Source organism: Megalopta genalis, chromosome 8, assembly GCF_051020955.1.
Source record: "Megalopta genalis isolate 19385.01 chromosome 8, iyMegGena1_principal, whole genome shotgun sequence".
Classification (NCBI taxonomy): Eukaryota; Metazoa; Arthropoda; class Insecta; order Hymenoptera; family Halictidae; genus Megalopta; species Megalopta genalis.
This window is the reverse complement of record NC_135020.1, coordinates 13,774,549-13,792,268: the sequence shown is the minus strand read 5'-3', so window position 1 is coordinate 13,792,268 and position 17,720 is coordinate 13,774,549. Positions and strand designations below refer to the sequence as shown.

Sequence of the window (17,720 nt, the reverse complement as noted above, 5' to 3'; positions counted from 1 at the left end):
TTTCCCGGTTCACGCGAAACACGCCGGGGAAAGTCTTTCGTGACCGGATCGCAGGCCAACCATTTGCAATGCAAATACGTCAGTTTCCGTCGGCCGTGGAAGAAAAACCGGGGACAGGAAATACGTTGGGATTTCGCGTACAGCAACTACACGGGTATGCGTTACATGTGACGGCGATTTTGTAAATCGTGAAATAATTTACGAAGCAAACAAAATTGAGGTTTTCATTTGTTTCGTGTAACAAATATGTATATTTCAATATACAGGGTGCCCAAAAACTGTCTCGTAATCCGGAAATGGGAGGTTCCCGAGGTTATTTGAAATAACTTTTTCCTTTACAAAAATTTTCTCCGTGGCTTTGTTTACGAGTTATTAATGAAAAACGCTGACCAATCAGAGGCGAGCTCGACTGGCGTGAGGCGACTCAGTTCCGCGCACGAAGCCCAGTTCCACTGATTGGCTCGGCTGTCTAGCGTTCGACGAGCTCGTTTCTCATTGGTCATCGTTTTTCGTAAATATCTCGTAAACGAAGCCGCGGATTGAATTTTCGCCAAGGAAAAAGTTACTTCAAATGATCTCAGGAATCTCCCATTTCCGTATTACGAGACATTTTTGGGACAACCTGTAGAAGATCAGTTATGTCAATTATAAAAGAATTTGTGATAGCTATGAAGTCATAGAATCGAGGCTGTAAAAGCAGGCATTTGTAGTTTTTCAGCATTTGAAAGCTACTAGGACTATTAGGGCTCGATATTCTCGAAATCGAAAATATTTCAATATTCGTATATTAAATATTAATATTCGTATATTTCGTATATTCGGATATTTTCGTCGAAAAAGTGTAGGAAGTAATGAATCATAGGGAAACTTGTCAACACGAAATTCAATTTACATTTTCATGCAGCAAAAAATGTATTACGATACTACGATTACAACTGTAATACGATTGAACTAGTCAGTACCAATGAAAAATTCACTAATAAATTTTTAACTGTAAATTATGGACTTCCGGAAATTATAAAATGATCGCCGTTACATAATGGTATACAGTAACACACATGTAACAAACAAAATTACAGTGTGTGAAACACGTATTTTTTAATAAAATTCGCTATACTTGTTTTGCTATCCATTTCGAAAGTGGCGTAATCATCGAAGTATTCAGAAAACATATTGCTTGTTATTAAACAAATTTTACAGTGATATTCTTCGACGTTGGAAGATCATACAATTCATAAAATATTTTATCCTATAATAGAAAAATGCTTTTTAATAAACTTGAATGCAAAAGTCTAAATATCTCGGAACGAAATCTATAAATAATGTGACTTACACCACTTTCAAAATCACCGGCACACATAAGCGTGTAGTTAGCGTAGTCGCGGCCACAGGTCGCGGTCGCGAATCGCGAAACGAACCGTTTGTCTCGCGCGGACCGAATCGCCAGATCGAATTAATTAACCTAATTTCTGTTTCCCGCGCGGGAAAGAACGATGCAGTGTTTGCACGAAACTCGAGCCTTCGCCGGCGCGGTATTATTGGCGGAAATTTGTTTCAACGACTGGAAATATCATTATTCTAAGTGGCGCAATTCACGGGCCGCCGCTCCCCCGAGATTCCCGAACCGATTGGATTTCACCATCGGAACATCATGTTTCAACGCGTTCGCTGTCGCACCCATAAAAATCCTACAAAATCGAGGCGATTTATTCAGCGCAGCGCGACCACCGACCCGTTAAAATGATCGGCTTGTATTTTCTCTGCGCAGCTTCGTAGTTCGTTCATTGAAATCCCGATCGACTTTTATTATCATAATTAATCGAAGAACTTTTAACGTGTGTCTGCACGACTTCGCAATTATAGCGAAACTATAACACAGTCTCCACGGAGGAATGGGAATTGAAAACTTTACCCTTGGCACAGCTTGGAAAATGAAATGTGCATATTTTATACAAACCAGAAAGTTGTGTACACGAGAGAAAGGAAAAATGATGATCGCGCGGTTACTCCTTTACTTCATTTAAACGAACAATGCAATAAATTCGAGCTAATTATACGATGTAAATTGCTTTGAATTATGATACGATAATTATTAATATCGCGCAGTCGAGATTCGAGCGCGCAGTAAGTTCAGATTTATCGCAACGATTCATCTGTTGAGTTTCTTGCGTTTTAAAAATGCTAATGAGTCTCGGCACTCTTAAACCATAAGCGCAACAGACCCTGTCGGATCCAAATGCTGACTAACACCGCCCAAGAATTATTTTCGTGCTTCCCCTTTTTACTGTCTTAATTAGAGTACACGTTAGTTTATGGCTTCTGCAAAAATCAGTGGGATAAAGATTATAATCAAGCGTTCATATATTATAACCGAAGATTGGAATAAATAGCACTATACACGTGTATAACAGCGATCATAGGAAGGCCGCAATTATAGGAAATTCAGATTTTTGTTTTCTCGATTTTACACCGAACACCCGACGTCGCGCGGCAATCTGCATAAATATATGCAAACCGATCACCGGATTCCACAATCAATAATGGATGCGATGTGTCCCCGCGGTGCTTCGACGTCTAATCGACGTAATCACGGTTGCTCGGCCAGTGCTTTTACGGCCGTGCGCCGACATTTTTCCATCGTTTCCGACCAAACGGGAAAAAGCATCCGGCGGAAAGCACGAATTGGCTTTCGCGGATACGGCTGATCATTGCAAAACCGATCAAGGACCTCCCTGGCTATGTGAACCGGCCGGCCTTGAATTACTAGGTATTCGATGATTGACAAACACATCGCGCCGGTGGCGTGCACGTCCGGATTGCTCGTGGTCGTGGCACAGAAATTCGTTCGCAACGAATCATTGGATATCTTGTTTCTCCGCTGTCCCCGTAAAAATCGTTCCCACGGGTATCCGACGATCGTCGAGACGCCATATCCGAGCTTCACCTAGAAACAATACGCTCATAAATAAAGTGCGGATCTCGTACGTGCGCGGCGTACGCGATTGTCTAAAACTCGGCATTGCGCGAGCTTCAATTTAATCAACCGTTTATGTGGTTTAGAAACGGGGGGAGGGGGACTTTCGACGGTAAAACCGCCAGGCAAATGATCTAGCTAAAAAATCCATGTACAGTTAGAATTAAGCTTTTATAGATCAGTGGAATTTTGATGTTCCGATTTATCGTGCTTTCTAGTTTTCTTTCTAAAGCTAATTAGCTTTACGTTTTAACTAAAAAATCCATGTACAGTTAGAGAATTAAACTTTTATAGATCAGTGGAATTTTGACGTCGCGTTCCGATTTATCGTGCTTTCTAGTTTTCTTTCTAAAGCTAATTAGCTTTACATTCTAGCTAAAAAATCCATGTACAGTTAGAATTAAGCTTTTATAGATCAGTGGAATTTTGACGTCGCGTTCCGATTTATCGTACTTTCTAGTTCTCTTTCTAAAGCTAATTAGCTTTACATTCTAGCTAAAAGATCCATGTACAGTTAGAATTAAACTTTTATAGATCAGTGGAATTTTGACGTCGCGTTCCGATTTATCGTGCTTTCTAGTTTTCTTTCTAAAGCTAATTAGCTTTACATTCTAGCTAAAAAATCCATGTACAGTTAGAATTAAGCTTTTACAGATCAGTGGAATTTTGACGTCGCGTTCCGATTTATCGTGCTTTCTAGTTTTCTTTCTAAAGCTAATTAGCTTTACGTTTTAGCTAAAAAATATATGTACAGTTAGAATTAAGCTTTTACAGATCAGTGGAATTTTGACGTCGCGTTCCGATTTATCGTACTTTCTAGTTCTCTTTCTAAAGCTAATTAGCTTTACATTCTAGCTAAAAGATCCATGTACAGTTAGAATTAAACTTTTATAGATCAGTGGAATTTTGACGTCGCGTTCCGATTTATCGTGCTTTCTAGTTTTCTTTCTAAAGCTAATTAGCTTTACATTCTAGCTAAAAAATCCATGTACAGTTAGAATTAAGCTTTTACAGATCAGTGGAATTTTGACGTCGCGTTCCGATTTATCGTGCTTTCTAGTTTTCTTTCTAAAGCTAATTAGCTTTACGTTTTAGCTAAAAAATATATGTACAGTTAGAATTAAGCTTTTACAGATCAGTGGAATTTTGACGTCACGTTCCGATTTATCGTGCTTTCTAGTTCTCTTTCTAAAGCTAATTAGCTTTACATTCTAGCTAAAAAGAAAACTAGAAAGCATGATAGGTCGGAATAAATTGTCAAAATTCCACTGATCTATAAAAGCTTAATTCTAACGACATTGATTTTTAGATAGATCACTCATCTCGCAGTTTTACCGTTGAAATTCTCCTCCCCCCGATTCTAAACTATGTAAAAGGTTGATTAAATGTTGATTTTTCTGTTGTAGCTTACATATATATTGTAGTTTATTCCATTGTTTCTTCATCGCGATTAACGAGGTTGTGCATCGCCGTTTTCTACTTTTACTTTACGCATCGGTGTAAGTCCAATTTGTGTTTAAACCTTCGCATTACGATTTCTTTTACAATTCCGTTGATTGGCGCTTTTTTGATGCTAATGAATTCCCATGCGAGAAAGGACATTTATTTTTATTGTGCGCCAGCCTTTACTTTAATGTTTCAATATTGACGATCGAGGAATCGAATTTCATTTACATCTGCGAGGTTTAAATTTGACGCTATACAGTAATGTCTCTCTAATTGACGCTCTGGTTGTTGTCTAGAAAAATGGACAATTTGGGAAGAGGAGATACGATTATTCGAGCCTTGCTGTTCGTTTTTATAGTTACGAACTGTCAACAACTATAAAAACGAACCGCACGGCTCGAATAATCGTATCTCCTCTTCCCAAATTGTTCATTTTTGTGCACAATCAGTTAGGGAGACATTACTGTATTCGGCATTGCTTCTGAAACGCATTGATTTATTTGAGACTGGACTAATTGATTTTTGTTTGATGATAGCAGGACTAGCGAATTAGAAAATAAATGAAATAGTTTAGTTGATTTTGCTGTTATAGAGGAACGACAAAATATAGTAAATTCTTCCTAATTCGCGCTCAAATTGTGCACAAGAATGGACAATTTGGAACGAAATATGAGCCGCATGGCTCGAATAATCGTATCTCCTCTTCCCAAATTGTCCATTTTTGTGCACAATCAGTTAGGGAGACATTACTGTATTCGGCATTGCTTCTGAAACGCATTGATTTATTTGAGACTGGACTAATTGATTTTTGTTTGATGATAGCAGGACTAGCGAATTAGAGAATAAATGAAATAGTTTAGTTGATTTTGCTGTTATAGAGGAACGACAAAATATAGTAAATTCTTCCTAATTCGCGCTCAAATTGTGCACAAGAATGGACAATTTGGAACGAAATATGAGCCGCATGGCTCGAATAATCGTATGTCCTCTTCCCAAATTGTCCATTTTTGTGCACAATCGTCAGTTAGGGAGACATTACTGTATTTCCTAGCCATTCGATCCGTCATATTCGCACCGAATTTAGCGCATTTTTGGTTTTAAGAATTACTACTACTTTATTATTACTTACTTTAATTATTATTACTTACTTTAATTATTATTACTTACATAATTATTACTTACTTTAAGAATTGCTACTATCAAATCTCAGGTATACGTTTCCTTTAGAAAAATCAACGGTAACAATAAGATTGTAATTTCAATGCAGATACCGTTCTAAAAGCGCATACATTTTTCCAGCGGTCGAAAGACCGCCCACGGCACATAATACGAGAGAATATAAGAATCTCAGAAAAGACGAAAAAAGAAGAAGAGAGATGGATTATCGACAAATTAAGTAAGCTGCACAGAGCGTCCAAAGAATCGTGGTACAACTGGCAAACGAGCGGGTTCCTCGCATAAAATTAAGCCGAAAATATAGAATAAAACTCTTCCCTACGTGCTTTCATTTCCAGGAAAATCTAGTTGGAAATTTCGTTAGGTACACGTGCACTTAGATACAATGGGTTTCAGCAGGCCGGTCAAACGAACCGAACTGTGTCTGACAATAAGTGCGCACACGTTATCTAACGAATTTTCAAACTCGATTTTTGCGGAGACGAAGCCCTGCGCGATACAATTTTATTCGAGATATTTTCGGCTCGGTTTTATGCGAGTTCTATGCGACCGCGATTTTCTGAACGCTCTCTGTATATGTTAAGAATATTATATATTATTATATATTATTAATATTATTAATATATATATATTATATATTAATTATATATTAATTATTAATATATATTATTATATTATATATTATATAATATTATATTATATTATATTATATTATATTATATTATATTATATTATATTATATTATATTATATTATATTATATTATATTATATTATATTATATTATATTATATTATATTATATTATATTGTATTATATTGTATTATATTATATTATATTATATTGTATTATATTATATTATATTATAGAAAGAGCCGCGCAGTAATTAGAGCAAAAGCGAAAACGCATCGAATTTACAAATTTTGCTGAAAGCGGTCATTCTGACCGGTCCGGTAGAGATTTAGCGTCGAATATCGCCCGAAAACTGGTCGGTTCGGGTCAGTCGAGAGTTCGAGCGACCGGCCTCGATTCGCAATTCGATAGCGGCGGAAACGATCGCCGATCGAACGGTGTCCTCCGAGAACTATGCCCGAGGATGTCGGCGGCCTGCAAAAATTCCTGGCCGCAGGAACTTGCGGCGCGCGCGAGCCCCGAGCGTGTTCGCGGGTGAAAATTTTAATGGCCGACCGAAAATAACCCCATGTAACGAGTCGGTATTCCAGCCGCGGCGTGTTTAACGTTCAAATCCGCCGTTAAGATTCCTGGAAGTATTCCCGCTATGAATATAACAAGCGTGTACGTAGCGCGATGTGCGTCACGAGGAAATCACGTGTCGCGCACGATGACGTAGGGGGATGCCGATCGCGCCGTGTCAAACGATTTTCGGTCCCGTGATCGAAACCACGATCGTCCAATCAACACGACGGTCGTTTAGGAACGGCTGCTCTAAACTAATATCTTTTGCAGTCACATTTCGCAAGGTTTATTTATGCGTGTTTCAATAACATTTGAACGTTTTTTGGACTAGAAAAAGAAATTAAAATCGGTGTCGTTTGGTTACTTTTGAAGTATAGTTAAATTTTTAAAAAAATCGTTTGCTTATCTGAAGTGAACAAAACAGAGTGAAAGACCCTTAATTAGCATGAGCTTGGCTGCAGCAGGAAATTAAAATCGGTGTCGTTGGTTACTTTGAAATATGTATAGTTGAATTTAAAAAAAAGAGAATCGTTTGTTTACTTGAAATGAACAAAAAAAGAATGGAAGATCTTTAATTAGCATGAGTTTGGCTGCAGAAGATACCAGAATGAAAGAAGTCGATAATAAAAAAGAAAATGGCGATATTTTGACATTTGATTATCGATTTTTCGTATTGATTTTACAATATCATGAGATAAACAAACTTTTTTTAAATAAAAACTTCCGATTGGGTCTACTCTAGCTTGGTTCTGTTATTCGTGGAAATGTTGTAAAAAGTGTAATTATTATTTGCAGATACAGATATCAATTTAATTCGTAGTTTATCGTTTATTATTTCAAATAAAATTTGCCGGCTAGGAATAGATCGGCTTTGATCACTTGCATCCACAAACAGATATAGTTTATTGATAGAGCAATTAATTACAACAACAGCAAAAATATAGAATCATAAAAACAATGTAAAATTTTATAATATCATTTCTTCCATTATACATTTTCATTTCAGTTAACGTTGCAATGAACCTTTCCGCGTCTTTGGAGTGCAAATGGAATTGAATTTGCTCGAATACACCTCGATGTAAAAATGAATTTTTAAGCTCGATACATGAACAACGTCACCGACGCACGACCGACGACATGCCAGTGAACGCGCGTTAATCGGGAACAAAGGATTCTTTGATCGAACTGGTCCCCGCGATCGAACCGCGATCCAACGACTTCTGTTTCTGCGGCGCGCGTTTTTTTTTTTTATCTAATGGAACGACGCACTGCCTAATGGAATAATCCACGCGAATCCCTGCAACAGTTTCAGCTGTGCCTTACACGCTCTCGATGGTTCGCCATCGGATCGATCGCGCGCGATAGCCTGCAACCTTGCACACAGTCCGCGACGCGTCGATCCGTTTCTGGGTTATCGGGGGCTGCGAACAAATTTCTAACGGGGCCAACTTTTTGCCCTTGCGTATCCGCGGCCGGGGAGAACAGCCGATTGTCAGTCTGGACTCTTCAACTTCGAGTTGTAGGCCGCGGAACTTGTAAACCGCGAGCGTCGTTGCTGCGGCGCAACAATGCACGCGGTCAGCGCTCGGCGAGCTAACACGAATTCCAGCCGAGCGAAATGATTTTTGCCGTTTATATTTTCCTCTGCGTGGATACACTGCGTGTTCACGCTAATCCTAGACAGCGTTTTCTTTTTTTGTAGATAGTAAACATTACAAAAAAGTGAAAGAAGAAAAGGTTATAGAGTGAAAGCGTCTAATACGAGCCTCAGTTTTCTAAAATCGTAATTTTGAATTAAAAATACTTTCATTAACCCTTTCGCTGCGGAACGCCTAAAAATGAATTACTCTCTCAGCAGCCGGCGCGATAGTAGATTGTCTGTACGAACGACACGATACGCGCGACGCTCGTAAGACGGTGTGTGAAACCGATTTTGCTGGTCTTTTCTTTGAGGCCACTGGCCGACACGGCAGCCAAACAATAATAGTAATAATGATGATAATAACAATTTTAGAAATTTTTAATAATCTTAAATAATATAGACAATTAATATAATATATTATAACAAAATTTAATCGAGCGCCAGAAAGCGCTGTCCGCTGAGAGAAAGTGTCTATAGCCGAGCGCCAAAAGGCGCTGTTCGCAGCGAAAGGGTTAAAAGCGGACGCACGTTTTAAAAAACTAATACACAGGTTGTCCCAAAAATGTCTCGCAATCCGGAAATGGCGGGTTCCTTAGATCATTTGGAGCAACTTCTTCCTTTACAAAAATTTTCTCCGAGGCACCGTGAACGAGTTATTAACGAGAAACAGTGACCAATAAGAATCGAGTACGGCTGACGCGAGGCGGCCCAGCCAACCAGCGCACCAAACGCAGTTCCGCTCACTGGCTCGGCTGCCTCGCGCCAGCTGAGCTGGAATTCGACCGCCTCGGCCGCTGGCGCCGTTGACTCGGCCGGCTCGCGCTAGCTGAGCTCGCCTCTCATTGGTCACTGTTTTTCGTTAATAAACCGTTAATGGTGCCTCGGAGAACATTTCTGTAAAGGAAAAAGTTGCTTCAAATGACCTGAGGAACCCGCCACTTTCGGATTGCGAGACATTTTTGGGACACCCTGTTTGTATTCCTTTACAATCTACTGGAAAATACGGAGACAAAATTCCGCTTGTTCGTAATAAAGGAAAAACTAAAAGTAGAACCCGCAATCTAATTATTATAACTATGCGGTAATTGAATTTTTTATTACCATAAAATTACGCGTATACCGTATATTCAGATACATGTATGTGTAAATATATAATATTATATAAATAAATAATGCGTATAAATATTACAGTATTGTATATTACAATATTATATTCACGCAAAGGGAAATGGAACGACAAAAATAATTTTCTTCAGCTAGAATCGCGTTTTCATGCCGGTACCGGGTGTCCCGGTAATTGAGGCACCCTGGGAAACGGGGCGGTTCCTTCGGTGACACCGGTAAGCCTAAATTGCGGCCAAATCGTTCCATAGGAGGCTTCAATTTCGCGGAAATCGGATTAAATGCGCGGCGGATACCCGGGCAATTGGATCGCACTCGGCTGACGTTCCGTTAATTGCTTGCCGATTCTACTCATTGTGAACACTGTGCCCGCGTTCGCGGACCAATCCGCGGAAACTGAAATCAAGAAGTCGTTCGATTACTCCGACGACGGCTTGTTCCGGGGGGAGCGCGAATAAAATTGAAACAAGATCAATTGGCGCGCCGGACGTTTCTGTGCCGATGATGCGGCACTGTGCGAGCAGCTACAAAGTAAACAGAATGATAAAAATACGTAAACACGGGAGTGAAAAGTTGCGAGCAAATTTTTTCTGTAATTTTTTCCCTGTCGGCACAAGTTGACACTTCGTCTAGCGGAAGTCTGTTAACACCGCGTCGACGGGATTGATTGATTTCTAATTTAAACTTCGCGAACATATTGAAGTTCGTAAAAAGAAATATTTTATTTTGTGATATTAACAACTTATTGACGGGGTTGTAACCTTGATTTCTTATCGCTATGAAAGAAATTATAATACGATAATAGAAAATAGTATTTACTTTCACGCCGGACGATGTATCGATAGATATGGTTTTTAATATAATTTTTAACTATTGCGTCATACTGAGAGCAATTCTAAATATCTTTTGGATATGATAATATTCTACGAAACGATTAGATATGTTTCGAGGAATAACTAAGTAGACGATGGAAATTGTGAGCGCCAGTGACTGATTGATTACGAAGTCCTTAAGTATTAAAAGTTAATTATTAAATATTAAAAATTATGAAATCGACGCCAATACGTCAATTCATTCTTACTGTGATCAAGTCGAATATATTGCACTCTGATAGGATCTTTGGTATGTGAAAGGGTTAAGATAGCACCCACTATAGCAAGTTTTAACGTGTCATGTGCCAAATATCGACTCAAAAAATTCACACAATATCAAATTCATTTCATTAATGAAACCGAAACTGAGAAGAGAAAATTTTCCATGGAAATATTAGTTCAACTACTTTGTATTCTACAAATCCTAGTAACATTCAACTTGCTCAATATATTACAATAAAAACGAATTTCAACAACCTAGTTAAAAATTAGTGTCACCCATACGTGACTCACGCGGCACTGAATATATTAACTTTCTAGTTTCTGTCTCGTTCATTTTTTACCCTTATTTTGTGCAATTATGCGAGATTCATTGTTTCTTTGAAAGTTCTCAAACTGATAAAAATATTTCTACCAGAAAACTGTTGATAAATTTCTTCATTCAGGCATTATAATGTAAATGATACAAAGTTTGACTAAATTCATTATTTCCATTGTTACAAAACAATAGATTGCGTTTAGATGGTGCTAGTGCAATTTTTTGTGCAAATATGCGAGATTCATTTTTTTCTTTTAAACTTCTCAAACTGATAAAAATATTTCTACCAGAAAACTGTTGATAAATTTTTTCATTCAGGCATTATAATGTAAATGATACAAAGTTTGACTAAATTCATTATTTCCATTGTTACAAAACAATAGATTGCGTTTAGATGGTGCTAGTGCAATTTTTTGTGCAAATATGCGAGATTCGTTGTTTCTTTGAAAGTTATCAAACTGATAAAAATATTTCTACCAGAAAACTGTTGTTAAATTTCTTCATTCAGACATTATAATATAAATTATACAAAGTTTGACTAAATTCACTATTTCCATTGTTACAAAACAATAGATTGCATTTAGGTAGTGCTAGTGCAATTTTTTGTGCAAATATGCGAGATTCATTGTTTCTTTTAAACTTCTCAAACTGATAAAAATATTTCTACCAGAAATCTGTTGATAAATTTTTTCATTCGGACATTATAATGTAAATTATACAAAGTTTGACTAAATTCACTATTTCCACTGTTAAAAAACAATAGATTGCGTTTAGATGGTGCTAGTGCAATTTTTCGTGCAAATATGCGAGATTCATTTTCTTCTTTTAAACTTCTCAAACTGATAAAAATATTTCTACCAGAAATCTGTTGATAAATTTTTTCATTCGGACATTATAATGTAAATTATACAAAGTTTGACTAAATTCACTATTTCCATTGTTACAAAACAATAGATTACGTTTAGAAAGTGCTATTAAAAGTAAATTATCAGCGTTTTACGTCGTCCTCGAACAAAAATACCTGTCGGATAGCAGTAACGGAGAAACTAGCTGCAGCACTTCGAAAAAAAAAAAGAAACCTATCGAGTTAAGAATTTGAATTTTTCAGCCGGGAGAAATTCAGCGACACAACAGCGTTACCTTCGAAATGTCAGCGTCTTCAAGGTAAATGCAATTGGACACGCATAGCTACCAGACAAGAATACTTTCATTGTAGGAGGATCCTTCATCCTCCGGATAATTGCAGCGTCCCATTGAATACGTGCCACTTAAGTCTCACCTGTCCCCTGCGCCGAGGCTAACCTTTACACGAAGATGCTCTCCGGAATTCGGTGCGGCCAACATGTGCGGCCGGGCATCGAAAGGGCGCGAACACGGAGGAGAAATGCATACACCGTCTTCTGTCGCGAGGAATAGTGGGTCATTCGAGTGCTCCGTAACAGTTAGTCACGTTTTCTTCGCCAAGTTGAGCTCAGACGTCGACGTAACTGGGTTACCGGAATTTCGAGCTCGGCGGAGGAAAATCGAAGGGAAACCGTTCCCGCCGGCATCGAAGACGACGGCACAGGGATTCTAACTAGCCCTTTTGTAGGCAAATCGTCGCGGTTGTTTGGCAACCGGGGTTACCGGTCTATTTAAATTTCAGATTTTAACTATATATAACAGATATACAACAAATTTTAATTCTATACTCAAATTTTATATTCTGTGCGTCCCACATTCGTAAACTTGGTAACAACATTAAAAATTTAACTTGTTTAATTACTATGATGAAAAGAGATCATCCAATCCTATAGTATACCAACATTGTTGCGTAAGGCGATTTTGTCGGTCCTTGTAATTTTCTTGAAATTTTAATTTTCTGTTTGAAATTTTCTTTTTTAATTTTCTTTTCTTCAATTAATTTTCCTTTTCCTCCCCGGAAGTATAAAAAATGCTGTTCTCGACCTCTCGAGTGAAAACTATATCTGAAACGTAATTTATTGATTTGATTCTTCGAAGTTAGTCGTCTATGTCCACATGTGCATACGTGTACTTCAAATAACAGTGAACTGCGTAAAAAACAAGCAATCTTCGTTTTTTTTTTTTTTTACGCCAGTTAGAACTTTGTCTTCCAACAATTCAAACACGATCTTCGAATTCTGACGTTACGAGGATTTTATGCATCTATGGGACAAATGTGTAGATGAAACACAAAGCTGTAAAAAGATTATAAGACTTTAATACTAGAACTGCTAAACCAATAAAAAATGACTGATTTCTGATTTTTTCTTTCACAGTTCCTGATGTGATAGAAATATTTCTAGAAGAAATTTTTGGATACATTTTTTTAAATTAAAAAGTATACATTACAATATAAATCATAGGAAGTTTAAATAAATTTAGTCTTGGCATTGTTATAAAACATCAGTCGCGTTTAAGGCTCGGTAGTTCTAGTGTTACGAATGTTGTTACATTATTTTCAACTTATTAAACGAATTAAGAAGGGAAACAAACTACAATTCTGCTTTAGTTTGTTTCAATTGAAATGGACAGCTTTTATTTTGCAAAATTTGCTTGCGTTTTATGATTTTTTGTTGTATCGAAAGTGACGTGCACGCACGACAAAATTAATTAGTGGAGAATGCCGAAACAATATTAAAATTATTTTTTTAATAGAGTAGATCCTTTTACTTGCTGTTTAATTTTAATTCATTCAATAATAATGATTAATAATTATTATTATATACTGCATAATATTACATAATACTACAAAATAATAATTATGCAAAATTAATTAATGGAGAATGGCGAAACGATATTAAAATTATTTTTTTAATAGAGTAGATTCTTTTACTTGCTGTTTAATTTTATTTCATTCAATAATAATGATTAACAATTATTATTATATAATGCATAATATTACAGAGTACTACAAAATAATAATTACGCAAAATTAATTAATGGAGAATGGCGAAACGATATTAAAATTATTTTTTTAATAGAGTAGATTCTTTTACTTGCTGTTTAATTTTATTTGATTGAATAATAATGATTAACAATTATTATTATATAATGCATAATATTACAGAGTACTACAAAATAATAATTATGCAAAATTAATTAATGGAGAATGGCGAAACGATATTAAAAATTATTTTTTTAATAAAGTAGATCCTTTTACTTGCTGTTTAATTTTATGTCATTCGATAATAATGATTAATAATTATTATTATTATATAATGCATAATATTACATAATATTACAAAATAATAATATTATGACCACAATAATAATAATAATAATAATAATAATAATATAATATGGAGCATCTGGTTCATTAAAAAGTTGATGGACATCATTTTAATCCGGTGATCCAGTAACCGGTTACGGTAACTACTACTATACAAGTTACGTTTTTGATCCCTGGTTCGCGGAAATCCGCGATCGATCGGTTTCCTGGACGCCGATAGTGCGTGGCCGGTTTCACGGGCATTGTTTCTTTTCGTTCGAACGTGTTTTCGAACGACGAACGTTGCCTGTTCCCCGCGACCGGTCTTCTCGCGCAGGACGGATCGGAAACGCTTTATCCGCGGAATCGGACTGGACACACACACATACGTACCCGGCACCGGTGTAATTAACAGAATTAATAATTCATTTGCACGCGAGGCGAGCACGATTTTATCGCGTCGTTTCCTCTTTGTGCCTGTCACGTTTCTCGTAAATGATTCAATTGCACGTTTATTAAAACCGGGAACGTTGAACCGCGGGCTGCGTCCCTGCATTATTCACTCCGGAAATTAAGCAGTATTTGTTTATGAATATTTCCAGCTGTCCAAACTAATTTCCGGCGATAGTTTCTCCCCCTCTTCAGGATCAACGGTCGAGCGTCGAACGAACGTTCCGCAGGAGACACTCTCTTTTTCAATGGTTGCTCGCGTCACGTTATCTCGCCGCGTTATCGAACGGTCGTTCTGATCAATTAGAGTGCAACGGATGATAAATTGCCGTACAGATAAGTGGAACGATGATACCGGGGGAACTCCGAGCAAATGTTTTAAGTCCTTCGATCGGAAATACATTCATTTGCGGCTCGAATTTCGTTCGCGATTTCTGCGGCCTTCGCGCGCTCATTTCGCGCAAATCAGCTGCGCGATTCCGCCGCGCCGGTCTCATTCTGTAATTCTTGAAATTATGAGGACTCTTTTATTGAGAATGATTCGATAGATTCAATTTAACTACCGTTGGACCTCGATTAATCGGCATAATCGGGAGATGAATGGGAATATATCGGGGATAAATGGGGAAATATTTCAAATGCATTTTCTGTGCGAAAATAAAAACGAAATAAACTCTTTATTTTTTACAACGTGTATTTCCTTTTATAATTTCATCGTAGCCAAGTGCAATGATCCGTAAATTCGTGCGGTTTTAATGTCGCAGTTTCCACGAATAGGACAAAATGATGTAGAACGGAGCGATCGCTACATATTCGATAAAATGAATAGGTAGCAATTAAATATTAAACAATCGCCTTTAATTTTCTGTCGAAAGAGCCAAATTACTTTTAATCCTCTATTCACTGTGCCAGAGTTATGATTGGGGCTAAATGGAGAAATATATCAAATGCATTTTCTGTACGAAAATAAACTCTTTATTTTTTACAACGTGTATTTCCTTTCGTAATTTAATCGTAGCCAAGTGCAATGATCCGTAAATTCGTGCGATTTTAATGTCGCAGTTTCCACGAATAGGACAAAATGATGTAGAACGGAGCGATCGCTACATATTCGATAAAATGAATAGGTAGCAATTAAATATTAAACAATCGCCTTTAATTTTCTGTCGAAAGAGCCAAATTACTTCCAATCCTCTGTTCACTGTGCCGGAGTTATGATTGGGGATAAATGGGGAAATATATCAAATGCATTTTCTGTACGAAAATAAACTCTTTATTTTTTACAACGTGTATTTCCTTTTATAATTTCATCGTAGCCAAGTGCAATGATCCGTAAATTCGTGCGGTTTTAATGTCGCAGTTTCCACGAATAGGACAAAATGATGTAGAACGGAGCGATCGCTACATATTCGATAAAATGAATAGGTAGCAATTAAATATTAAACAGTCTCCTTTAATTTTCCGTCGAAAGAGCCAAATTACTTTCAATCCTCTGTTCACTGTGCCGGAATTACGGCTGGCAAAAGTGGGATGGACCGGAAATATGATCAATGGAATATCAGTGTGAGTCAGAAATGATTCCGTCACGCGTCACGCAATATTTCTCTTATTTGCGCATCATTCTTACATTTTCGTTAATAAAAAGAACAAAACATGCTGAAAATGCTGCTTTCGTTTCCGCGTTTGATGGAACGCCTGAAAATCGCGCGAAATCCAACAAAATTGTTTACAAATGAACCTTGAAATTGTCAAAATATGCAACAATAATACCTCTTAGAATGAAGTTGGCCGATCAAAAGATCGGCGAAGTTGGTTTGTAAAAAAATGAAATTACTTTCCCAGCACAACCAAATATAATATAATAATAATTTATCCGATCTTTAAAGTTGATTTTTACACTGGAAGACCGAGCACAGGAAATTCGCCTGACGTCTGCGAAATGCAACGCGCTTGCAAAAATTAATCAATGTAATAAATCTCGAGGTTTCGGTATTATTAAAGAAGTTGTCCCGATTTTATCAAGTTTTTGTCGTCGTTCAGCGAGCGATTAACTTGTTAACTCGCCTAGTTAGAGGCAGGTCGACGCACATAAGCGTATGACAGGCGATATCGGCGCAGCTTTCGGGTCTATCCATCGCGGAGTTTACAACGTGCGGGTGTCATTGGATCGTTTCTACGTGTATAAGACCCACGGGATCGCTCTTATTGTATTATACGTAGAGATGCCTGGATACCGATCCGTAAAGCCAGCGCAATGCGAACTTCAACACAAGAGAGCTTATAAAGCGTGATTGATGCAACGATAAACCATTCGGAGTGGACCGCGGAAATTAGCCCTCGGGCGAACCTCAGGTTATCCAATATTCGAGGAAGATTAACGGATAGCGGAGTGGAATGAATCTAGGGGATCAGGACCGTGTCTGGACGGACCTTATTAATTATGCAATTATTAGAAACTGTTAATGGCGTCGGAAGTTCAGCGACGATGAAACGACTATTATCTCGATTACGAGCTCACGATTTATGGCACGCCTTCGAAATGATTGTCGTAGGCACACTATCTGTTGTTTGGTCAAGATACCAAAAAAAAAAATCGAAACCACCTAATTCTAGTTTGAAACGATCGAAAGATCAGTTTTTTTTAATCTTTTAACACTTTAAAAAGTGTTTTTTGTTCCATTCATCAATCGGTTGCATTGAATGAGACAACAAAGTAAAGTAATCATTGGTATTAATCTTACAAGTACTGTTTTTTTCTATTCATTGTAAGTACATATATTATATTATATATATATATACTAGTATTATATTAATATTATATTATAGTATTATATTAGTATTATATTAGTAGTATTACATATATTATAGTATTATATTATATACTAAAATCTTAAATTACACAAATTTTCTTTATGTCTTCGGATTCACATCACATTTTATGATAAAAATTTCCGAAGAAAATTAACAATAGTTCCTTAACTTCTTAATTAAAAAAATTAATGACATAACAAGCAAAAAGAACGTTTCATTTACACGTTAACAACATTAAAAATGTAACTCGTTTAATTACTACGATAAAAAGAGATTATCCAAT

At 37.0% G+C, this 17,720-nt stretch overlaps 1 protein-coding gene and 1 long non-coding RNA gene across 3 annotated transcripts in view; both read left to right on the top strand.

Annotated features, from left to right (window-relative positions):
* krz (beta-arrestin protein kurtz) overlaps positions 1-17,720 on the top strand; it is a 101,478-nt gene that overhangs the window by 27,384 nt on the left and 56,374 nt on the right. The window lies entirely within an intron of this gene.
* On the top strand, positions 11,881-12,840 carry LOC143259937 (uncharacterized). The gene is made up of 2 exons (XR_013033989.1): positions 11,881-12,129; positions 12,212-12,840. It is a non-coding gene; the product is annotated as an uncharacterized LOC143259937 (long non-coding RNA).